Below are 25,728 nucleotides of genomic sequence, written 5' to 3' on the forward strand. Positions count from 1 at the left end.
CATACAACCGATTTGCAATCACACGGTCATGGGTGAGCTTTCATACAACCGATTTGCAATCACACGCTCAGGTTTGACCATATGCAAGCATCGCGACTGATGGCGCCGTAGGAAACCGGATAAGTGTAATAGGGGCTTAAGGGTTAATGAACTTTCATATCTCCCTCCGGCTATCACACCCGGTGTGGAAACCTCTCGCCTCTCCTCCTCCTCCTCCTCCTCCTCTAAAAATAACAATTCACTAAGGAGGGTACGTAGTCAACATTATTTTCCTCCTTCTCCTTCTCCTACACATTCTTCACCCTCTACATCTGGGACGGTACAAACAGGTGTCTCTCCCACAGGTTGCATCAAACAGAGGGGAATGCACAACAATCTCAATTCACGCAAGAAGAGAATGGTTATACAGACTGGTAGAATAATTCTCACAGAGGTTGAAATTCGTTGGATCTGCATATAACAAATCGATTGTTGGAAGGATAAGCAGATGAAGTAAAGGGTCTCATACTTAAGACTGGCAAACAATTCTACCCTTATGATTATGTTACGGGTTTTATTTTATGTGAAATACATCCAGACTAACCTTTTTTTATATGCATGTATTTCTCATTTCTCCTACTCATAATCAATACATATTTATATAAATATACATATAATTAATCGTAGTCAAATAGAAAATAACTGATGTGTGGGTTCAGAATTCTCCTACGATGCTAAAGAAGGTGCTCTTCCTGCGGTCTGGATGGAAAGGTGCTCTTCCTGCGGTCTGGATGGAAAGGTGCTCTTCCTGCGGTCTGGATGGAAAGGTGCTCTTCCTGCGGTCTGGATGGAAAGGTGCTCTTCCTGCGGTCTGGATGGAAAGGTGCTCTTCCTGCAGTCTGGATGGAAAGGTGCTCTTCCTGCGGTCTGGATGGAAAGGTGCTCTTCCTGCGGTCTGGATGGAAAGGTGATCTCCTGTGCCCTGGATGGAATGGCGCTGGCTTGTGCCCTAGATCAAACGGCACGCTCCTGCGACCTGGATGGAACGGCACACTCCTGCGGCCTGGATTGTTGGAATGGCACTCCTGCGGCCTGGATTGTTGGAATGGCACTCCTGCGGCCTGGATGGATGAACGCCGCACTCCTGCGGCCTGGATGGATGAACGCCGCACTCCTGCGGCCTGGATGGATGAACGCCGCACTCCTGCGGCCTGGATGGATGAACGCCGCACTCCTACGGCCTGGATGGATGAACGCCGCACTCCTGCGGCCTGGATGGATGAACGCCGCACTCCCTTGTGGCATGGATAAAACTGCGCTCTCTCTTGTGGCCTGGATGAAACTGCGCTCTCTCTTGTGGCCTGGATGAAACTGCGCTCTCTCTTGTGGCCTGGATGAAACTGCGCGCTCTCTTGTGGCCTGGTTGGATGAAATAGGGCTCTCTTGGTGGCTGGATGAAATGGCGCTCTTGAGACCTGGATGGAATGGTGATCTCCTGCAGACTGCATCGAATGGTGCTCTTCTGCTGCCTGGATGAACAGTAAGCGGAGCTCTCTTATGATGGCACTCTCCCGCAGGCTGGATGGAACGGTGTTCTCATGTAATGGCACTCTCCTGCGGACTGGATGGATGAACGGCGCTCCCTTGTGGCCTGGACGAAACTGCGCGCTCTCTCTTGTGGCCTGGATGGATGACACGGCGGTCTCTCTTGTGGCCTGGATGGATGACACGGCGGTCTCTCTTGTGGCCTGTGGATGGATGACACGGAGGTCTCTCTTGTGGCCTGTGGATGGATGACACGGTGGTCTCTCTTGTGGCCCGTGGATGGATGACACGGCGGTCTCTCTTGTGGCCTGGATGGATGACACGGCGGTCTCTCTTGTGGCCTGTGGATGGATGACACGGCGGTCTCTCTTGTGGCCTGGATGGATGACACGGCGCTCTCTCTTGTGGCCTGTGGATGGATGACACGGCGCGCTCTCTCTTGTGGCCTGGATGGATGAAACTGCGCGCTCTCTCTTGTGGCCCGGATGGATGAAACTGCGCGCTCTCTCTTGTGGCCCGGATGGATGAAACTGCGCGCTCTCTCTTGTGGCCTGGATGGATGAAACTGCGCGCTCTCTCTTGTGGCCCGGATGGATGAAACTGCGCGCTCTCTCTTGTGGCCCGGATGGATGAAACTGCGCGCTCTCTCTTGTGGCCCGGATGGATGAAACTGCGCGCTCTCTCTTGTGGCCCGGATGGATGAAACTGCGCGCTCTCTCTTGTGGCCCGGATGGATGAAACTGCGCGCTCTCTCTTGTGGCCCGGATGGATGAAACTGCGCGCTCTCTCTTGTGGCCCGGATGGATGAAACTGCGCGCTCTCTCTTGTGGCCCGGATGGATGAAACTGCGCGCTCTCTCTTGTGGCCCGGATGGATGAAACTGCGCGCTCTCTCTTGTGGCCCGGATGGATGAAACTGCGCGCTCTCTCTTGTGGCCCGGATGGATGAAACTGCGCGCTCTCTCTTGTGGCCCGGATGGATGAAACTGCGCGCTCTCTCTTGTGGCCCGGATGGATGAAACTGCGCGCTCTCTCTTGTGGCCCGGATGGATGAAACTGCGCGCTCTCTCTCGTGGCCCGGATGGATGAAACTGCGCGCTCTCTCTTGTGGCCCGGATGGATGAAACTGCGCGCTCTCTCTCGTGGCCCGGATGGATGAAACTGCGCGCTCTCTCTCGTGGCCCGGATGGATGAAACTGCGCGCTCTCTCTCGTGGCCCGGATGGATGAAACTGCGCGCTCTCTCTCGTGGCCCGGATGGATGAAACTGCGCGCTCTCTCTCGTGGCCCGGATGGATGAAACTGCGCGCTCTCTCTCGTGGCCCGGATGGATGAAACTGCGCGCTCTCTTGTGGCCCGGATGAAACTGCGCGCTCTCTCTTGTGGCCCGGATGAAACTGCGCGCTCTCTCTTGTGGCCCGGATGAAACTGCGCTCTCTCTCTTGTGGCCCGGATGAAACCGCGCTCTCGCTCTTGTGGCCCGGATGAAACCGCGCTCTCTCTCGTGGCCCGTATGAATCGGCGCGCTCTTGGGGCCAGGATGAAACGGCTTTCTCTGGAGGAAATGGCGTGCTCTTGCTGCCTGGATGAATCCGCACTCTTGTGGCCTGGGTGGATGAAACAGCGTTCTCTTGGGGCCTGGATGAAATGGCGCTCTTGTGGCCTGGATGGATGAAATGGCGTTGGCTTGTGCCCTAGATGAAACGGCACGCTCTTGTGATCTCCATTCCATGGGGATCTCCTGCAGCCTGGATAGCTGGAACGGCACTCTCCTGCTGCCTGGATTGTTGATTGTGGGAATGGCACTCCCTTGTGGCATAGATAAAACTGCGTTCTCTCTCGGGGCCTGGAGGAAACGGCATACTCTTGCTGCCTGGATGAAACCGCACTCTTGTGGCCTGGATGGATGAAACGGCGCTCTCTCTTGTGGCCTGGATGGATGACACAACACGGCGCTCTCTCTTGTGGTATGGATGGATGACACGACACGGCGCTCTCTCTTGTGGCCTGGATGGATGACACGACACGGCGCTCTCTCTTGTGGCCTGGATGGATGACACGACAGTCTCTCTTGTGGCCTGGATGGATGACACGGCGCTCTCTCTTGTGGCCTGGATGGATGACACGGCGCTCTCTCTTGTGGTCTGGATGGATGACACGGCGCTCTCTCTTGTGGCCTGGATGGATGACACGGCGCTCTCTCTTGTGGCCTGGATGGATGACACGGCGCTCTCTCTTGTGGCCTGGATGGATGACACGGCGCTCTCTCTTGTGGCCTGGATGGATGACACGGCGCTCTCTCTTGTGGCCTGGATGGATGACACGGCGCTCTCTCTTGTGGCCTGGATGGATGACACGGCGCTCTCTCTTGTGGCCTGGATGGATGACACGGCGCTCTCTTGTGGCCTGGATGGATGAAACGGCACGCTCCTGAGACCTGGATGGAATGGTGATCTCCTGCGGACCGCATGGAATGGTGATCTCCTGCGGACTGCATGGAATGGTACTCTCTGGTGGCCTCTCTCCTGCGGCCTGGACGGATGGAATGGCGCTCTCCTGCTGCCTGGATTGTTGGAATGGCACTCTCCTCCTGAATAGTAAGCGGGGCTCTCTTATGATGACAATCTCTTGCGGGCTGGATGGAACGGTGCTCTCCCGTGATGGCACTCTCCTGCGGCCTGGATGGATGAAACAGCGCTCAATTGAGGCCAACCAGCGTCAAACTGCGATCTCTTGTGGACTTCTTCAATAGCCTGCATCAAATGGCCTTCTCTTCCGATCTGGAAGAAACGGCTCTCTCTTCTGCTTACATCCAATGCACACCTTCTGGTGCCCTCCGGCATGGGTTACTGTATAGGGTCCTTATTCTGCAAAATATAAACAGATTAATGTGACTAAATAATTTGAGATTTCATAATAAAAGCCGTTAGTATTTACTTTTTATTTTCTTTACATTATATTAAAAATAAAATAGATATTCACTTATACCCAGTAAAAGGATGATAGAGATTTAGTGTTCCTCTCAGCGCAAAGAAAGAGAGGAGAAGGAAGAGTATATGGAGGCGAAGGATAAGGGTAGGGTGGGTGTACATGAAGCATATGGAGAAGGGTAAAGTACATGAAGGACGAAAAGGATAAAGTATAAGGAGGAGGAGGGTAAAGCATATGGAGGAGGAGGATAAAGCATATGTAGGAGGAGGAGAAGGGTAAAGATTATGGAGAATGAGAAGGGTAAAGAATATGGAAAAGGAGAAGGGTAAAGAATATGGAAAAGGAGAAGGGTAAAGAATATGGAAAAGGAGAAGGGTTAGAGAGCATGTGAAGGACGAGAAGGGTAAAGCATATGAAGGACGAGAAGGGTAAAGCATATGAAGGACGAGAAGGGTAAAGCATATGAAGGACGAGAAGGGTAAAGCATATGAAGGACGAGAAAGGTTAAAGCATATGGAGGAGGAGGAGGAGGGTAAAGCATATGGAGGAGGAGGAGGAGGGTAAAGCATATGGAGGAGGAGGAGGAGGGTAAAGCATATGGAGGAGGAGGAGAAGAGTAAAGCATATGGAGGAGGAGGAGAAGAGTAAAGCATATGGAGGAGGAGGAGAAGAGTAAAGCATATGGAGGAGGAGAAGAGTAAAGCATATGGAGGAGGAGAAGAGTAATGCATATGGAGGAGGAGAAAGGTAAAGCATATGGAGAAAGAGAAAGGTAAATTATATGGAGGAGGAGGAGAAGGGTAAAGTATACGGAGGAGGAGAAGGGTAAATTATATGGAGGAGGAGAAGGGTAAATTATATGGAGGAGGAGGAGGAGAAGGGTAAATTATATGGAGGAGGAGAAGGGTAATGCATATGGAGGAGGAGAAGGGTAAAGTATATGGAGGAGGAGGAGAAGGGTAAAGTATATGGAGGAGGAGGAGAAGGGTAAATTATATGGAGGAGGAGGAAAAAGGTAAATTATATGGAGGAGGAGGAGGAGAAGGGTAATACATATGGAGGTGGAGAAGGGTAATGTATATGGAGAAGGAGAAGGGTAGAAGGGTAAAGCATATGGAGAAGCAGAAGGGTAAAGCATATGGAGAAGCAGAAGGGTAAAGCATATGGAGAAGGAGAAGGGTAAAGAATATGGAGAAGGAAAATGGTAAAGAATATGGAGAAGGAGAATGGTAAAGAATATGGAGAAGGAGAAGGGTAAAGCATATGAAGGACGAGAAAGGTAAAGCATATGAAGGACGAGAAATGTAAAGCATATGAAGGACGAGAAGGGTAAAGAATATGAAGGACGAGAAAGGTAAAGCATTGAAGGACGAGAAAGGTAAAGCATATGAAGGACGAGAAAGGTAAAGCATATGAAGGACGAGAAAGGTAAAGCATATGAAGGACGAGAAAGGTAAAGTATATGGAGGAGGAGAAGGGTAAAACATATATAGGAGGAGAAGGGTAAAGTATATATGGAAGAGGTGAAAGGTAAAGTAAATGGTAGAGTAGTAGGATAAAGTGTATGGAGGAGGAGAGGAGAAGGTAGAGGAAGAGAAGGTTAAAGTATATGGAGGAGGAGAGGAGAACGTGGAGGAGGAGAGGAGAATATGGGAGGACAAGGAGGTTAAAGCATATGTTGTAGGAGGAGAAGGAGGGTAAACCATATGTAGTAGGAGGAGAAGGGTAAAGCATATATAGTAGGAGAAACAGGATAAAGCATATGTAGTAGGAGGAGAAACAGGGTAAAGCATATGTAGTAGGAGGAGAAGGAGGGTAAAGCATATGTAGTAGGAGGAGAAGGAGGGTAAAGCATATGTAGTAGGAGGAGAAAGAGGGTAAAACATATATAGTAGGAGAAACAGGATAAAGCATATGTAGTAGGAGGAGAAAGAGGTTAAAGCATATGTAGTAGGAGGAGAAAGAGGGTAAAGCATATGTAGTAGGAGGAGAAACAGGGTAAAGCATATGTAGTAGGAGGAGAAAGAGAGTAAAGCATATGTAGTAGGAGGAGAAACAGGGTAAAGCATATGTAGTAGGAGGAGAAACAGGGTAAAGCATATGTAGTAGGAGGAGAAACAGGATAAAGCATATGTAGTAGGAGGAGAAACAGGGTAAAGCATATGTAGTAGGAGGAGAAGGAGGGTAAAGCATATGTAGTAGGAGGAGAAACAGGGTAAAGCATATGTAGTAGGAGGAGAAACAGGATAAAGCATATGTAGTAGGAGGAGAAACAGGGTAAAGCATATGTAGTAGGAGGAGAAGGAGGGTAAAGCATATGTAGTAGGAGGAGAAACAGGGTAAAGCATATGTAGTAGGAGGAGAAAGAGGGTAAAGCATATGTAGTAGGAGGAGAAACAGGATAAAGCATATGTAGTAGGAGGAGAAACAGGGTAAAGTATATGTAGTAGGAGGAGAAGGAGGGTAAAGCATATGTAGTAGGAGGAGAAGGAGGGTAAAGCATATGTAGTAGGAGGAGAAAGAGGGTAAAACATATATAGTAGGAGAAACAGGATGAAGCATATGTAGTAGGAGGAGAAAGAGGGTAAAGCATATGTAGTAGGAGGAGAAACAGGGTAAAGCATATGTAGTAGGAGGAGAAAGAGGGTAAAGCATATGTAGTAGGAGGAGAAAAAGGGTAAAGCATATGTAGTAGGAGGAGAAAGAGGGTAAAGCATATGTAGTAGGAGAAGGGTGAAGTATATGGAGGAGGAAAAGGGTAAAGTGTATGGAGAAGGAGAAGGGTAAAGTGTATGGAGAAGGAGAAGGGTAAAGCATATGGAGGAGGAGGAGAAGGGTAAAGCATATGGAGGAGGAGAAGAAGGGTAAAGCATATGGAGGAGGAGAAGAAGGGTAAAGCATATGGAGGAGGAGAAGAAGGGTAAAGCATATGGAGGAGGAGAAGGGTAAAATATATAGAGGAGGAGGAGAAAGGTAAATTATATGGAGGAGGAGGAGAAAGGTAAATTATATGGAGGAGGAGGAGAAAGGTAAATTATATGGAGGAGGAGGAGAAAGGTAAATTATATGGAGGAGGAGAAGGGCAAAGCATATGGAGGAGGAGAAGGGTAAAGCATACGGAGGAGGAGAAGGGTAAAGCATACGGAGGAGGAGAAGGGTAAATTATATAGAGGAGGAGGAGAAAGGTAAATTATATGGAGGAGGAGAAGGGCAAAGCATATGGAGGAGGAGAAGGGTAAAGCATATGGAGGAGGAGAAGGGTAAAGCATACGGAGGAGGAGAAGGGTAAATCATATGGAGGAGCACAAGAAGGGTAAATTATATGGAGGAGGACAAGAAGGGTAAAGTATATGGAGGAGGAGGAAAATGGTAAAGTATATGGAGGAGGAGGAAAATGGTAAAGTGTATGGAGGAGGAGGAAAAGGGTAAAGTATATGGAGGAGGAGAAGGATAAATTATATGGAGGAGGAGAAGGATAAATTATATGGAGGAGGAGAAGAATAAATTATATGGAGGAGGAGGAGGAGAAAAATAAATTAAATGAAGGAGGAGGAGAAAGGTAAATTAAATGAAGGAGGAGGAGAAAGGTAAATTATATGAAGGAGAAGAAGGGCAAAGCATATGGAGGAGGAGAAGGGTAAAGCATATGGAGGAGGAGGAGAAAGGTAAAGTATATGGAGGAGGAGGAGAAAGGTAAAGTATATGGAGGAGGAGGAGAAGGGTAAAGCATATGGAGGAGGAGGAGAAAGGTAAAGTATATGAAGGAGGAGGAGAAGAAAGTATATGGAGGAGGGGGAGAAAGGTAAAGTATATGGAGGAGGAGGAGAAAGGTAAATTATATGGAGGAGGAGGAGAAGGGTAAAGTATATGGAGGAGGAGGAGAAGGCTAAAGTATATGGAGGAAGAGAAGGGTAAATTATATGGAGGAGGAGGAGAAAGGTAAATTATATGGAGTAGGAGGAGAAGGGTAATGTATATGGAGGTGGAGAAGGGTAAAGCATATGGAGGAGGAGGAGAAGGGTAATGCTTATGGAGGAGGAAAAGGGTAAAGCATATGGAGGAGGAGAAGGGTAAAGCATATGGAGGAGGAGGAGAAGGGTAATGCATATGGAGGAGGAGAAAGGTAAATTATATTGAGGAGGAAAAGGGTAAAGCATATGGAGGAGGAGAAGGGTAATGCATATGGAGGAGAAGGGTAAAGTATATGGAGGAGGAGGAGAAGGGTAAAGTATATGGAGGAGGAGGAGAAGGGTAATGCATATGGAGGAGGAGAAGGGTAAATTATATGGAGGAGGAGGAGAAGGGTAAAGTATATGGAGGAGGAGGAGAAGGGTAAAGTATATGGAGGAGGAGATGGGTAAATTATATGGAGGAGGAGGAGAAGGGTAAAGCATATGGAGAAGGAGAAGGGTAAAGCATATGGATAAGGAGAAGGGTAAAGCATATGGAGGAGGAGGAGAAAGGTAAAGTATATGGAGGAGGAGGAGAAAGGTAAAGTATAGGGAGGAGAAGGGTAAAGTATATGGAGGAGGAGAAGGGTAAAGTATATGGGGGAGGAGAAGGGTAATGTATATGGAGGAGGAGAAGGGTAAAGTATATGGAGGAGAAGAATGGTAAAGTATATGGAGGAGGAGGAGAAGGGTAAATTATATGGAGGAGGAGGAGAAGGGTTAAGCATATGGAGGAGGAGAAGGGTAAAGCATATGGAGGAGGAGGAAAAGGGTAAATTATATGGAGGAGGAGGAGAAGGGTTAAGCATATGGAGGAGGAGAAGGGTAATGCATATGGAGGAGGAGAAGGGTAAAGTATATGGAGGAGGAGGAGAAGGGTAAAGTATATGGAGGAGGAGATGGGTAAATTATATGGAGGAGGAGGAGAAGGGTAAAGTATACGGAGGAGGAGAAGGGTGGAGGAGGAGAAGGGTTATATGGAGGAGGAGAAGGGTAATGCATATGGAGGAGGAGAAGGGTAAAGTATATGGAGGAGGAGGAGAAGGGTAAATTATATGGAGGAGGAGGAGAAGGGTAAAGCATATGGAGGAGGAGAAGGGTAAAGCATATGGAGGAGGAGAAGGGTTAAGCATATGGAGGAGGAGAAGGGTAATGCATATGGAGGAGAAGGGTAAAGTATATGGAGGAGGAGGAGAAAGGTAAAGTATATGGAGGAGGAGGAGAAGGGTAAAGTATATGGAGGAGGAGATGGGTAAATTATATGGAGGAGGAGGAGAAGGGTAAAGTATATGGAGGAGGAGGAGAAGGGTAAAGTATATGGAGGAGAAGAAGGGTAATGCATATGGAGGAGGAGAAGGGTAAAGTATATGGAGGAGGAGAAAGGTTAAGTATATGGAGGAGGAGGAGAAAGGTAAAGTATATGGAGGAGGAGGAGAAAGGTAAATTATATGAAGGAGGAGGAGAAGGGTAATGTATATGGAGGAGGAGAAGGGTAATGTATATGGAGGTGGAGGGTAAAGTATATGGAGGAGGAGGGTAAAGTATATGGAGGAGGAGGGTAAAGTATATGGAGGACGAGAAGGGTAAAGCATATGGAGGAGGAGGGTAAAGTATAGGGAGGAGGAGGGTAAAGTATATGGAGGAGGAGGAGAAAGGTAAATTATATGAAGGAGGAGGAGAAGGGTAATGTATATGGAGGAGGAGAAGGGTAATGTATATGGAGGAGGAGAAGGGTAATGTATATGGAGGAGGAGGGTAAAGTATATGGATGAGGAGGGTAAAGTATATGGAGGAGGAGGGTAAAGTATATGGAGGACGAAAATGGTAAAGCATATGGAGGAGGAGAAGGGTAAAGCATATGGAGGAGAAGAATGGTAATGTGTATGGAGGAGGAGAAGGATAAAGTATATAGAGGAGGAGAAGGGTAAAGTATATGGAGGAGGTGAAGGGTAAAGCATATGGAGGAGAAGAATGGTAAAGTATATGGAGGAGGAGAAGGGTAAAGCATATGGATATGGATAAGGAGAAGGGTAAAGCATATGGAGGAGAAGAATGGTAAAGTGTATGGAGGAGTGGAAGGGTAAAGTATATGGAGGAGGAGAAGGGTAAAGTATATGGAGGAGGAGAAGGGTAAAGCATATGGAGGAGAAGAATGGTAAAGTATATGGAGGAGGAGAAGGGTAAAGCATATGGATAAGGAGAAGGGTAAAGCATATGGAGGAGAAGAATGGTAAACTATATGGAGGAGGAGAAGGGTAAAGTATATGGGGGAGGAGAAGAATGGTAAAGTATATGAAGGAGGAGAAGGGTAAAGTATATGGGGGAGGAGAAGAATGGTAAAGTATATGGAGGAGAAGAATGGTAAAGTATATGGGGGAGGAGAAGGGTAAAGTATATGGGGGAAGAGAAGAATGGTAAAGTATATGGGGGAAGATTGATTGATTGATTGATTGAGAAGAATGGTAAAGTATATGGAGGAGGAGAAGGGTAAAGTATATGGGGGAGGAGAAGGGTAATGTATATGGAGGAGGAGAAGGGTAAAGTATATGGAAGAGGAGAAGAGTAAAGTATATGGGGGAGGAGGAGAAGAGTAAAGTATATGGGGGAGGAGAAGGATAATGTAAATGGAGGAGGAGAAGGGTAAAGTATATGGAGGAGGAGAAGGGTAATGTATATGGAGGAGGAGAAGGGTAATGTATATGGAGGAGGAGAAGGGTAATGTATATGGAGGAGGAGAAGGGTAAAGTATATGGAGGAGGAGGAGGAGGAGAAGGGTAAAGTATATGGGGGAGGAGAAGGGTAATGTATATGTAGGAGAAGGGTAAAGTATATGGAGGAGGAGAAGGGTAAAGTATATGGAGGAGGAGAAGGGTAAAGTATATGGAGGAGAAGAATGGTAAAGTATATGGGGGAGGAGAAGGGCAATGTATATGGGGGAGGAGAAGGGTAAAGTATATGGAGGAGGAGAAGGGTAAAGTATATGGAGGAGAAGAATGGTAAAGTATATGGGGGAGGAGAAGGGTAATGTATATGGAGGAGGAGAATGGTAAATTATATGGAGGAGGAGAATGGTAAAGTATATGGAGGAGGAGAATGGTAAAGTATATGGAGGAGGAGAATGGTAAAGTATATGGAGGAGGAGAAGGGTAATGTATATGGAGGAGGAGAAGGGTAAAGTATATGGAGGAGGAGAAGGGTAAAGTATATGGAGGAGGAGAAGAGTAAAGTATATGGGGAGGAGAAGGGTAATGTATATGGAGGAGGAGAAGGGTAAAGTATATGGAGGAGGAGAAGAGTAAAGTATATGGGGGAGGAGAACGGTAATGTATATGGGGGAGGAGAAGGGTAAAGTATATGGGGGAGGAGAAGGGTAAAGTATATGGAGGAGGAGAAGAGTAAAGTATGTGGGAGAGGAGAAGAGTAAAGTATATGGGGGAGGAGAAGGGTAATGTATATGGAGGAGGAGAAGGGTAAAGTATATGGAGGAGGAGAAGAGTAAAGTATATGGGGGAGGAGAAGGGTAATGTATATGGAGGAGGAGAAGGGTAAAGTATATGGGGGAGGAGAAGAGTAAAGTATATGGGGGAGGAGAAGAGTAAAGTATATGGGGGAGGAGAAGGGTAATGTATATGGAGGAGGAGAAGGGTAAAGTATATGGAGGAGGAGAAGAGTAAAGTATATGGGGGAGGAGAAGGGTAATGTATATGGAGGAGGAGAAGGGTAATGTATATGGAGGAGGAGAAGGGTAAAGTATATGGAGGAGGAGGAGGAGGAGAAGGGTAAAGTATATGGAGGAGGAGGAGGAGAAGGGTAAAATATATGGAGGAGGAGGAGGAGAAGGGTAAAGTATATGGGGGAAGAGAAGGGTAATGTATATGGAGGAGGAGAAGGGTAAAGTATATGGAGGAGAATAATGGTAAAGTATATGGGGGAGGAGAAGGGTAAAGTATATGGAGGAGGAGAAGGGTAAAGTATATGGAGGAGGAGGAGGAGAAGGGTAAAGTATATGGGGGAGGAGAAGGGTAATGTATATGGAGGAGGAGAAGGGTAAAGTATATGGAGGAGAATAATGGTAAAGTATATGGGGGAGGAGAAGGGTAAAGTATATGGAGGAGGAGAAGGGTAAAGTATATGGAGGAGGAAAAGGGTAAAGCATATGGAGGAGGAGAAGGGTAAAGCATATGGAGGAGGAGGAGAAGGGTAATGCATATGGAGGAGGAGAAAGGTAAATTATATTGAGGAGGAAAAGGGTAAAGCATATGGAGGAGGAGAAGGGTAATGCATATGGAGGAGAAGGGTAAAGTATATGGAGGAGGAGGAGAAGGGTAAAGTATATGGAGGAGGAGGAGAAGGGTAATGCATATGGAGGAGGAGAAGGGTAAATTATATGGAGGAGGAGGAGAAGGGTAAAGTATATGGAGGAGGAGGAGAAGGGTAAAGTATATGGAGGAGGAGATGGGTAAATTATATGGAGGAGGAGGAGAAGGGTAAAGCATATGGAGAAGGAGAAGGGTAAAGCATATGGATAAGGAGAAGGGTAAAGCATATGGAGGAGGAGGAGAAAGGTAAAGTATATGGAGGAGGAGGAGAAAGGTAAAGTATAGGGAGGAGAAGGGTAAAGTATATGGAGGAGGAGAAGGGTAAAGTATATGGGGGAGGAGAAGGGTAATGTATATGGAGGAGGAGAAGGGTAAAGTATATGGAGGAGAAGAATGGTAAAGTATATGGAGGAGGAGGAGAAGGGTAAATTATATGGAGGAGGAGGAGAAGGGTTAAGCATATGGAGGAGGAGAAGGGTAAAGCATATGGAGGAGGAGGAAAAGGGTAAATTATATGGAGGAGGAGGAGAAGGGTAAAGTATATGGAGGAGGAGGAGAAGGGTTAAGCATATGGAGGAGGAGATGGGTAAATTATATGGAGGAGGAGGAGAAGGGTTAAGCATATGGAGGAGGAGAAGGGTAATGCATATGGAGGAGGAGAAGGGTAAAGTATATGGAGGAGGAGGAGAAGGGTAAAGTATATGGAGGAGGAGATGGGTAAATTATATGGAGGAGGAGGAGAAGGGTAAAGTATACGGAGGAGGAGAAGGGTAAATTATATGGAGGAGGAGAAGGGTAATGCATATGGAGGAGGAGAAGGGTAAAGTATATGGAGGAGGAGGAGAAGGGTAAATTATATGGAGGAGGAGGAGAAGGGTAAAGCATATGGAGGAGGAGAAGGGTAAAGCATATGGAGGAGGAGAAGGGTTAAGCATATGGAGGAGGAGAAGGGTAATGCATATGGAGGAGAAGGGTAAAGTATATGGAGGAGGAGGAGAAAGGTAAAGTATATGGAGGAGGAGGAGAAGGGTAAAGTATATGGAGGAGGAGATGGGTAAATTATATGGAGGAGGAGGAGAAGGGTAAAGTATATGGAGGAGGAGGAGAAGGGTAAAGTATATGGAGGAGAAGAAGGGTAATGCATATGGAGGAGGAGAAGGGTAAAGTATATGGAGGAGGAGAAAGGTTAAGTATATGGAGGAGGAGGAGAAAGGTAAAGTATATGGAGGAGGAGGAGAAAGGTAAATTATATGAAGGAGGAGGAGAAGGGTAATGTATATGGAGGAGGAGAAGGGTAATGTATATGGAGGTGGAGGGTAAAGTATATGGAGGAGGAGGGTAAAGTATATGGAGGAGGAGGGTAAAGTATATGGAGGACGAGAAGGGTAAAGCATATGGAGGAGGAGGGTAAAGTATAGGGAGGAGGAGGGTAAAGTATATGGAGGAGGAGGAGAAAGGTAAATTATATGAAGGAGGAGGAGAAGGGTAATGTATATGGAGGAGGAGAAGGGTAATGTATATGGAGGAGGAGAAGGGTAATGTATATGGAGGAGGAGGGTAAAGTATATGGATGAGGAGGGTAAAGTATATGGAGGAGGAGGGTAAAGTATATGGAGGACGAAAATGGTAAAGCATATGGAGGAGGAGAAGGGTAAAGCATATGGAGGAGAAGAATGGTAATGTGTATGGAGGAGGAGAAGGATAAAGTATATAGAGGAGGAGAAGGGTAAAGTATATGGAGGAGGTGAAGGGTAAAGCATATGGAGGAGAAGAATGGTAAAGTATATGGAGGAGGAGAAGGGTAAAGCATATGGATATGGATAAGGAGAAGGGTAAAGCATATGGAGGAGAAGAATGGTAAAGTGTATGGAGGAGTGGAAGGGTAAAGTATATGGAGGAGGAGAAGGGTAAAGTATATGGAGGAGGAGAAGGGTAAAGCATATGGAGGAGAAGAATGGTAAAGTATATGGAGGAGGAGAAGGGTAAAGCATATGGATAAGGAGAAGGGTAAAGCATATGGAGGAGAAGAATGGTAAACTATATGGAGGAGGAGAAGGGTAAAGTATATGGGGGAGGAGAAGAATGGTAAAGTATATGAAGGAGGAGAAGGGTAAAGTATATGGGGGAGGAGAAGAATGGTAAAGTATATGGAGGAGAAGAATGGTAAAGTATATGGGGGAGGAGAAGGGTAAAGTATATGGGGGAAGAGAAGAATGGTAAAGTATATGGGGGAAGATTGATTGATTGATTGATTGAGAAGAATGGTAAAGTATATGGAGGAGGAGAAGGGTAAAGTATATGGGGGAGGAGAAGGGTAATGTATATGGAGGAGGAGAAGGGTAAAGTATATGGAAGAGGAGAAGAGTAAAGTATATGGGGGAGGAGGAGAAGAGTAAAGTATATGGGGGAGGAGAAGGATAATGTAAATGGAGGAGGAGAAGGGTAAAGTATATGGAGGAGGAGAAGGGTAATGTATATGGAGGAGGAGAAGGGTAATGTATATGGAGGAGGAGAAGGGTAATGTATATGGAGGAGGAGAAGGGTAAAGTATATGGAGGAGGAGGAGGAGGAGAAGGGTAAAGTATATGGGGGAGGAGAAGGGTAATGTATATGTAGGAGAAGGGTAAAGTATATGGAGGAGGAGAAGGGTAAAGTATATGGAGGAGGAGAAGGGTAAAGTATATGGAGGAGAAGAATGGTAAAGTATATGGGGGAGGAGAAGGGCAATGTATATGGGGGAGGAGAAGGGTAAAGTATATGGAGGAGGAGAAGGGTAAAGTATATGGAGGAGAAGAATGGTAAAGTATATGGGGGAGGAGAAGGGTAATGTATATGGAGGAGGAGAATGGTAAATTATATGGAGGAGGAGAATGGTAAAGTATATGGAGGAGGAGAATGGTAAAGTATATGGAGGAGGAGAATGGTAAAGTATATGGAGGAGGAGAAGGGTAATGTATATGGAGGAGGAGAAGGGTAAAGTATATGGAGGAGGAGAAGGGTAAAGTATATGGAGGAGGAGAAGAGTAAAGTATATGGGGAGGAGAAGGGTAATGTATATGGAGGAGGAGAAGGGTAAAGTATATGGAGGAGGAGAAGAGTAAAGTATATGGGGGAGGAGAACGGTAATGTATATGGGGGAGGAGAAGGGTAAAGTATATGGGGGAGGAGAAGGGTAAAGTATATGGAGGAGGAGAAGAGTAAAGTATGTGGGAGAGGAGAAGAGTAAAGTATATGGGGGAGGAGAAGGGTAATGTATATGGAGGAGGAGAAGGGTAAAGTATATGGAGGAGGAGAAGAGTAAAGTATATGGGGGAGGAGAAGGGTAATGTATATGGAGGAGGAGAAGGGTAAAGTATATGGGGGAGGAGAAGAGTAAAGTATATGGGGGAGGAGAAGAGTAAAGTATATGGGGGAGGAGAAGGGTAATGTATATGGAGGAGGAGAAGGGTAAAGTATATGGAGGAGGAGAAGAGTAAAGTATATGGGGGAGGAGAAGGGTAATGTATATGGAGGAGGAGAAGGGTAATGTATATGGAGGAGGAGAAGGGTAAAGTATATGGAGGAGGAGGAGGAGGAGAAGGGTAAAGTATATGGAGGAGGAGGAGGAGAAGGGTAAAATATATGGAGGAGGAGGAGGAGAAGGGTAAAGTATATGGGGGAAGAGAAGGGTAATGTATATGGAGGAGGAGAAGGGTAAAGTATATGGAGGAGAATAATGGTAAAGTATATGGGGGAGGAGAAGGGTAAAGTATATGGAGGAGGAGAAGGGTAAAGTATATGGAGGAGGAGGAGGAGAAGGGTAAAGTATATGGGGGAGGAGAAGGGTAATGTATATGGAGGAGGAGAAGGGTAAAGTATATGGAGGAGAATAATGGTAAAGTATATGGGGGAGGAGAAGGGTAAAGTATATGGAGGAGGAGAAGGGTAAAGTATATGGAGGAGGAGGAGGGTAAAGTATATGGAGGAGGAGGAGGAGAAGGGTAAAGTATATGGGGGAGGAGAAGGGTAATGTATATGGAGGAGGAGAAGGGTAAAGTATATGGAGGAGGAGAAGGGTAAAGTATATGGGGGAGGAGAAGGGTAATGTATATGGAGGAGGAGGAGGAGAAGGGTAAAGTATATGGAGGAGGAGAAGGGTAAAGTATATGGAGGAGAAGAATGGTAAAGTATATAGGGGAGAAGGGTAATGTATATGGAGGAGGAGAATGGTAAATTATATGGAGGAGGAGAATGGTAAAGTATATGGGGGAGGAGAAGGGTAAATTATATGGAGGAGGAGAATGGTAAAGTATATGGGGGAGGGGAATGATAAATTATATAGAGGAGGAGAATGGTAAAGTATATGGGGGAGGGGAATGATAAAGTATATGGAGGAGGAGAATGGTAAATTATATGGAGGAGGAGAATGGTAAAGTATATGGGGGAGGGGAATGATAAATTATATAGAGGAGGAGAATGGTAAAGTATATGGGGGAGGGGAATGATAAAGTACATGGAGGAGGAGAATGGTAAATTATATGGAGGAGGAGAATGGTAAAGTATATGGGGGAGGGGAATGATAAATTATATAGAGGAGGAGAATGGTAAAGCATATGGGGGAGGAGAAGAATAAAGCATAAGGAGGGGTAGCAGGAGGAGAAGGGTAAACCATATAGGAGGAGGAGAAGGGTAAACCATATAGGAGGAAGAGAAGGGTAAAGTATATGGAAGAGGAGAATGGTAAAGTATATGGAGGAAGAAAATGGTAAAGTATATGTAGGAGGAGAAGGGTAAAGTATATGTAGGAGGACAATGGTAAAGTATATGGTGGAGGAGGAGAATAAAGCATAAGGAGGGGTAGCAAGAGGAGGAGAAGGGTAAAGTATATGGAAGAGGAGAATGGTAAAGTTTATGGAGGAGGAGAATGATAAAGCAAATGGAGGAGGAAAATGGTAAAGGAGTGAACGTTTAGGAGGAGAATGGTAAAGGAGAGAATGTGGAGGATGAGGAGGGAATGTGGAGAAGTAGGTTGAATATAGAAAAGGGGACTCTACGTATTGTAGTCGTAGGAGGTTTAGGAATAGAAACAAATGGATTGTATAGAAGGGAGAGAGAGATTAATGGAGATGAAGTAAAGGGGTCAGGGAGATAAAAAAAATGAGAGAGAAACATACAAGTTTTCATCTAAACAAAACGCAACCAAAATAACAAAAACTTGGTATCAAATAGCCTACTCTTCAACCAAATTAATGTATAACTCTGTAGAAAAATCTGTCCTTAAACCATATTTATGCCTAAATTTCATCTATACTAGCAATAATAATCGGCCTTATAAAGTTTATTTCTCAATTATTGTCTCACTACGAAATTCTACGATACTACAGTATATGATATAAAATTTCCTAGCATCTTGAAATCCGTTCCCCGTAATAACTTCGCAAAATGATACAAGTTGAAACCCTTGCTGAAAAAAGGACTAGTTAAAGGTGTAAAATACTTATCACAAAGCTAATAGTCTTAAAATTATTAAAGGAATTTCTTTAAGTATAGTCGGGCAACCTTTGAAATTCAATTTAGTCTCATATCAAAAATATAAAACTAACAACCATTGAAAATATTTTTTTTAAACTTAATTTGCAATCCTTTAAGGCTTCTAACCAACAAAGTAGTTGCTTCATAGATTAGCAAATACTTTTAACAATAAGAAATTGAAAAGAACCCTGCTACATTATACCGTTTTAACTGAAAAGTGTACTTACAGATAAGGCAAGTAAAAGGAAAATCTTACATCAGCAACTCTTGTGATTCCAGACATCATCATCTACTTGTTTCACAATGCAATTGTGTTCCGAAATCATAAGTTCCATTCTTCGCTCACAGACTTTGACTCTTCAGTTACAAAGTCCATGAGCTAACCGCTCAATAATAATGACTGATGGTCTCTGGCCAGTTGCCTTCCGTTGAGAATGCTCAGTTGACCCTCTCCTCTGCACCTTTCTAGATTTAACATTCTCATTAGTGATCGACCCCAATTTTGTGTTGCTAAAGAAGCTTCTCCAACCCATTGCTTGAGAAGCTCGGCAATGCTGCTGGAAAGGGAGAATAGTTAATGTTATCACTTCAAACTAATCCAGATTGCTTATTGAAACTTTATCCTCATCACATGGTAGAATGAATAGAATTTTCAGTGTTTCTCTGGTTCATTAGGACAAATAAAATCTGGATTTTACCACATGAGAACCTGGTAGCTATGACGATCAACAAGCATACCAGTATTTAGCCCTATTAAGTTGTTCCATCCTTTCGGTTGAGATTCTGCTCATGAATGTTTAAAATAGGGGCTGCCTCTTGTGAATGTGGTTGTTGACCATATAAAGCTCAAAGCTGTTGGTGTCATTTGAAACTATGGTAATTGGCATAAGAGATTCCTTGTGGTAAAGCTCCGAACTTTCACATTCTTCATCTGTAGTTTCAAACAGCCGTTGAAAAGTCCCACAACTTCACTTTGTAACACCTGAAATTATGTCAAGAGTTTAAAAAGTGTTAATGCATCTCGCTAAAATAAAAATAATTAATCCATTGAGTTTTATTTACAGCGTATACTACTGTATGACAAAATGCTATACGTTTTCTTAAAATATGATGACAACATAAAGACCTAAAGTATATTTTTCTTGAAGATACCTTGCCAACCTACAGTATACACATTTAACTGCAATATTAGTAATGCAGTCTCTGCATACTGTCACGTAACCTGCAAATAAGTTTATAGAATATTATTACGGAGACATACCAAGGCACTTTCAAACACGCAATCTGGGGAACGTATTGAAATGAAAAGGTAATCGTGTAACATGAGAATTGTGTACTTTGTCCTTGCAACGGGAAACCTTTGTTATAATGAAAATGGCATTTTACCCAAAATCTTGAAGCCTTTCATCAATGTACTACGCTTCCTGTTCGACTGTGTACTGCTGTTAATCTCGCGACTTGAACATTGGGTGGAAAATCCTTCATAAAAAGAAAATTAATATACCAAAAGGCACCTAACAAACATATACAGTATATGACATTTTTGCCCAAACAATTATTTGAGAGAGAGAGAGAGAGAGAGAGAGAGAGAGAGAGAGAGAGAGAGAGAGAGAGAGAGAGAGAGAGAGAGAGAGAGAGAGAGCGGTGTCAACTGATTCCAAGGAAGCTAAGGAACTTGGTTCCAGGAATGCAATGGTTTTCAAGTCCAAAACTATCTATCTTATACGACTTGGAACCAGCATTAGTAACCTAAGCTTCTAAAGTGAATTATAAATCAATTAAAGGTAATATGTTCCTAAATACGTCATATATTTGATAAAAAAAGGTAAGATCTTATGCGAAATTCGTTAAAGTAAAACCGGTTAAATACGTTAGCTAATGTGGATATAGCATGATATGGAGTTTCCTTAAATGTTTGGTGAAATTAATGTCATGTCGATATTTGTAAATCATAGATACTTTTTCGATTAAAAGACCTTTTTTGCAGAACTTATGATGCCCCTTTCAGGAAGTGTCATACTAGGAACTCCAGATGTCTTCACTGATATGTTAAGAGGTGAGGATTGTAGAAGGGGGAGGGATCAAAATGTATTAATCATATTGTTTATATGATTCGCATATAGTATTCTATATAATCAACATACTATGAATGTCGAAACCGATGTCACGAGTGAATTTAGAAGGAGACTATGGGAGTCTGATGCATAGTCGTTAGCCATTGAGAATGTGAAGTCCGTCATCGAAATAAAATCCTGAGAAGTATGCCATCACTTTACTGATGGCCTCAGGATATGAGTCTTAAATAGTAAGATTTCACACGACCCAGAATGAGTGTCCCAGCAATTTCAGACTGAATTTTAAAATAAAACTTTTTTTTTTGGCAAAGTCGTTTACTATTCGTGATAATACCGATACAAGTTTCGATGAAAAAAGTTAAAATAAAATTTCGTTAGTATGACCGCAGATGAACGACCAGTATACATATTTGAAAATTAATCGGTCATTAACCATGGTCTTCAATTCAGCTAGTTTTTTTTTTCTTTAATTATTATATTTCCAATACGGATAGCCAACAACTTGTCCGGGAGCCCCTCCCCCATTCCACCAGATGGACAACTGCTTGACGTGAGCTATCTGTTGGTTGGAAACATTAACTATATTGAAGCATTTTCCAGGATTTGATGAGATGGTTTTTCCTATTAAACTATGTATTTTTTCATACCTAGTGATGGCAATAAGTTTACTGTAGATCTTATATTAATAATAGGAAATTGTTAGGCATTTAGACAAGTATCAAGATATTTACCAAGAATCTTGTTATAATTATATTGGTTAAGGAATGTAACCAAACATTATAATAATGATATTTTAATTATAAAATAAATTTTTGAATATACTTACCCGGTGAATATATAGCTGTAACTCTGTTGCTCGACAGACAAAAAACTGTACAAAAAAACTCGCCAGCGATCGCTATACAGGTTGCGGGTGTGCCCATCAGCGCCAACTGTCGGCCAGATACCAAACTCCATGTAAACAAAGACTCAATTTTCTCCTCATCCCACTGCGTCTCTATTGGGGAGGAAGGGAGGGTCGTTTGATTTATATTCACCGGGTAAGTATATTCAAAAATTTATTTTATAATTAAAATATCATTTTTAAATATTTAACTTAGCCGGTGAATATATAGCTGATTCACACCCAGGGTGGTGGGTAGAGACCAGTTAAATATGTTTACATCTTATGAGCTAAGAGTTTTTATTTCATTTTAGAAGTTATCAAAATAACAAAAACAAAATAAATAGGTACCTGGTAAGGAAGTCGACTAAGACGATTACTCTGCCTTTTAAGTACGTCTTCCTTACGGAGCCTCGCGATCCTCTTAGGATGCTGACAGACCCCTAGGAGCTGAAGTATCAAGGGCTGCAACCCATACAACAGGACCTCATCATACCCCTAATCTGGGCGCTCTCAAGAAATGCCTTTGACCACCCGCCAAATCAACCAGGATGCGAAAGGCTTCTTAGCCTTCCGGACAACCCATAAAAAACAACATTTAAAGAGACAGATTAAAAGGATATGGAATTAGGGAATTGTAGTGGTTGAGCCCTCACCCACTACTGCACTCGCTGCTACGAATGGTCCCAGTGTGTAGCAGTTCTCGTAAAGAGACTGGACACCTTTCAAGTAAAATGACGCGAACACTGACTTGCTTCTCCAATAGGTTGCGTCCATTATACTTTGCAGAGATATATTTTGCTTAAAGGCCACGGAAGTTGTTACAGCTCTAACTTCGTGCATCTTCACCTTAAGCAAAGTTCGGTCTTCCTCACTCAGATGTGAATGAGCTTCTCGTATTAACAATATGATAAAGTCTGACCAACCATTCTTTGACATAGGCAAGGATGGTTTCTTAACTGAACACCATAAAGCTTCAGATTGGCCTCGTAAAGGTTTAGTACGCTTTAAATAGAACTTAAGAGCTCTAACAGGGCATAAGACTCTTTCTAGTTCACTGCCTACGATCTCCGATAAGCTGGGAATATCGAAAGATTTAGGCCAAGGCCGAGAAGGCAGCTCATTTTTGGCTAGAAAACCAAGTTGCAGCGAACAAGTGGCTTTTTCCGACGAAAATCCGATGTTCTTGCTGAAGGCATGAATCTCACTGACTCTTTTAGCCGAGGCTAAGCATACCAGGAAAAGAGTCTTAAGAGTGAGATCTTTCAGGGAGGCTGATTGTAACGGCTCCAACCTTTCTGACATGAGGAATCTTAGTACCACGTCTAAATTCCATCCAGGGGTAGCCAAACGACGCTCCTTGGTGGTCTCAAAAGACTTAAGGAGGTCTTGCAGATCTTTATGTTGGAAAGATCTAAGCCTCTATGCCGGAAGACCGATGCCAACATGCTTCTGTAGCCCTTGATAGTGGGAGCTGAAAGGGATCGTCCTTTTCTCAGGTATAAGAGAAAATCAGCTATTTGAGCTACAGAGGTACTGGTCGAGGATACAGAAACTGACTTGCACCAGTCTCGGAAGACTTCCCACTTCGATTGGGAGACTCTAATGGAAGACGCTCTACCTTCTTTACGTGTGGCTGACGTAGAAGGTCTACCCTTAGAGGAAGACTTCTGGGAACGTCTACTAACCATCGAAGTATCTCGGTGAACCATTCTCTCGCGGGCCAGAGGGGAGCAACTAACGTCAACCTTGTCCCTTCGTGAGAGGCGAACTTCTGCAGTACCTTGTTGACAATCTTGAACGGTGGGAATGCGTAGAGATCCAGATGTGACCAATCTAGGAGGAAAGCATCTATATGTATTGCTGCTGGGTCCGGGACTGGAGAGCAATAGATTGGAAGCCTCTTGGTCAGCGAGGTTGCAAAGAGATCTATGGATGGTTTACCCCAAGTGGCCCAAAGTCTCTTGCACACATCCTTGTGGAGGGTCCATTCGGTTGGAATTACTTGCCCTTTCTGACTGAGACAATCTGCTATGACGTTCAAGTCGCCTTGGATGAACCTCGTTACTAGGGAGATGTCTTGACCTTTTGACCAGAAGAGCAGGTCCCTTGCGATCTCGTACAACGTCAGTGAGTGGGTACCTCCTTGTTTGGAGATGTACGCCAAGGCCGTGGTGTTGTCCGAGTTTACTCCCACCACTTTGCCTCGAAGGAGATACTCGAAGCTTTTCAAGGCCAGATGAACTGCCAACAGCTCCTTGCAGTTGATATGCATGCTCCTCTGACTCAAGTTCCACAGACCTGAGCATTCCCGACCGTCCAGTGTCGCGCCCCAGCCCAAGTGCGATGCGTCCGAGAAGAGAACGTGGTGGGGAGTCTGAACAGCCAGGGGAAGACCCTCTCTTAGGTTGATATTGTCCTTCCACCAAGTCAGACAAGACTTTATCTTTCCGGAAATCGGGATCGAGACCGCTTCTAGCGTCTTGTCCTTTTTCCAGTGAAAAGCCAGATGGTATTGAAGAGGACGGAGGTGTAGTCTTCCTAGCGATACAAACTGTTCCAGGGATGACAGCGTCCCCACCAGACTCATCCACAGCCTGACTGAGCAGCGTTCCTTCTTCAGCATCTTCTGGATGGATAGCAGGGCTTGATCTATTCTGGGGGCTGATCGTCTTGTTGTTCAGCAACGTCCTCATCAGATAGTTCCTCATCCGAAAACTGATGAGGAAACGGCAACGGAGTGGGCAACGTCTGGCTCGCCGAGTCCGGTCGCACTGGTGCATGCGTGACGGAGCCGGACGTAACGTCATGGAATTGCTGCACAGTCTGTGAACTGTCAACAACCATGGGTGCGCGAGGAAGCACAGCGTCCACCCGAGACTGTCTAGACCGTCTGGGTTGTGCAATCAACACCATACCGGGTTGCTGAGGTTGACGCACCGCGTCAAAACAAGTCACCTCTGATGGTTGTTGAACGTCCTGAACGTCAACAACCACCTCCGAGCGTCGCTTAACGTCAACGTGCGGCTGGCAACCCACACTGGGTCGCACCGGTGGAGGAACCACCTCAACTGGTAGACGCGAGAAGGTCTACAGGACGCACAACCGACCGGTTGGAAGATTGTTGGCCAGAAGGTTCGGCAGCAACCTTCTCCGCATTAAAGTCCTCTATCAAGGACGCAAGCTTGGACTGCATGTCTTGCAGTAAAGCCCATTTAGGGTCTACAGGAGCAGGTGCGGCAACAGACGGGGTTAGCGACTGAGGCGGTACCGCTTTCCATCCCTGAAAGCCTTGTTTATGCATGACATAATTGTACAGCAAAACTTCAAAGGCTCGAAAACAGCTGTGAAGTTGACCTGTAAAAAAACTTGGAGCGTCTCCTGGCCAGGCGCCAGGGAGAGTCTACGAGATTTGAGAAGTCTATCTGGGCAGAGGCAGGAACTCCCAAGCCGAGAACTTCTCTCGTGTCATATCAGACTCTCGCTCTATAAGCCAGTTTAAAAGAAGGGAAAGCAAAGGCTGTATCCCCCAAACTCCTCCTGGTGATAAACCAGTCGCCTAGCAGACGTAAAGCTCTCTCGGAGAGCGAGAGAGCACTAGCTTATAAACAACGGCTTCGAAGTAGCTAGGCCTAGTGTAAGCTCTGACGTTTAGGCGAACGAGGAGCAGCAGTTACAAAAAGATCAGGACAAAGATCCTTAAAAATCAGTATGATTTAATTAAAGTCCATAGAGGGCTAAGCAGCTTTAGGCTCCTCTCCGTCTGACAGAGTCCTCAAGGGAATATCAGTAGGAGGGGGAACAGCAACTTCCTCATCTAAAGGAACCTTGTCCGATAAAAGCTGAGTCTCAAGCAAGGGAGAGACCTACCGTGGTGGCAATGCTTTACAAGCAGAGTCCACACACACTGGTGCATTAGTAGCGGACCAGGACGCAACGTCATGTAACTGCTTGACAGACTGTGAACTGTCAACAACTGAACTGTCAACAACAACAGGTGCGTGAGGACGCACAGCGTCCACTCGAGACTGCTTTGACTGCCTAGACTGAGCAGTCAAAACAACTCTAGAATGCGGAGGTTGACGCACAGCGTCAAAACAAGTCAACTCCGATTGTTAGCGAACGTCCTGAACGTCAACAGGAGCATCAGCAAGTGGCCTAACGTCCAAATGTGGCTGAAAATCCACACGAGACCGCATCGAGTGTGGTACTAAACAACCTGACTGACGTGACTTAGCTACGCCAACGTCAACAGGATGCACAAAGGAACGTTAGGTTGGCTGAAAGCCAGGATATCGATGAGATAAACGGCTAGACTCAACGGACTAATCGGCAGAATAGTCTTCCATAAGGGAGGCAAGCATATTCTGCATGTCTTGCCGTACAACCCATTAAGGATCAACGGAAATGGGTGCGGTAAGAGACGAGGGTAACGTCTGTGACCGCAACACTTTGCCAACAAAAAAGACTCTCGGAGTCTGTGTTACGCTTTTGTTAGGCGGCGAGCAGTTTTCCGATGACTGCATAGGGTCAGAGC

At 45.0% G+C, this 25,728-nt stretch overlaps 1 protein-coding gene across 1 annotated transcript in view; it reads right to left on the reverse strand.

The window, feature by feature from the left end:
• Positions 1-3,612: 3,612 nt before the first annotated feature.
• Positions 3,613-25,728, reverse strand: part of LOC137621141 (uncharacterized) — a 62,198-nt gene continuing 40,082 nt past the window's right edge. Inside the window, exons 7-8 of the mRNA XM_068351573.1 lie at positions 18,461-19,215; positions 3,613-4,389 (exon numbers count right to left, since the gene is read on the reverse strand). The gene's annotated coding sequence lies outside the window, so the exon portion shown is untranslated. The remainder of the gene's footprint in view (positions 4,390-18,460; positions 19,216-25,728) is intronic.

Source organism: Palaemon carinicauda, chromosome 27, assembly GCF_036898095.1.
Source record: "Palaemon carinicauda isolate YSFRI2023 chromosome 27, ASM3689809v2, whole genome shotgun sequence".
Taxonomy (NCBI): domain Eukaryota; kingdom Metazoa; phylum Arthropoda; class Malacostraca; order Decapoda; family Palaemonidae; genus Palaemon; species Palaemon carinicauda.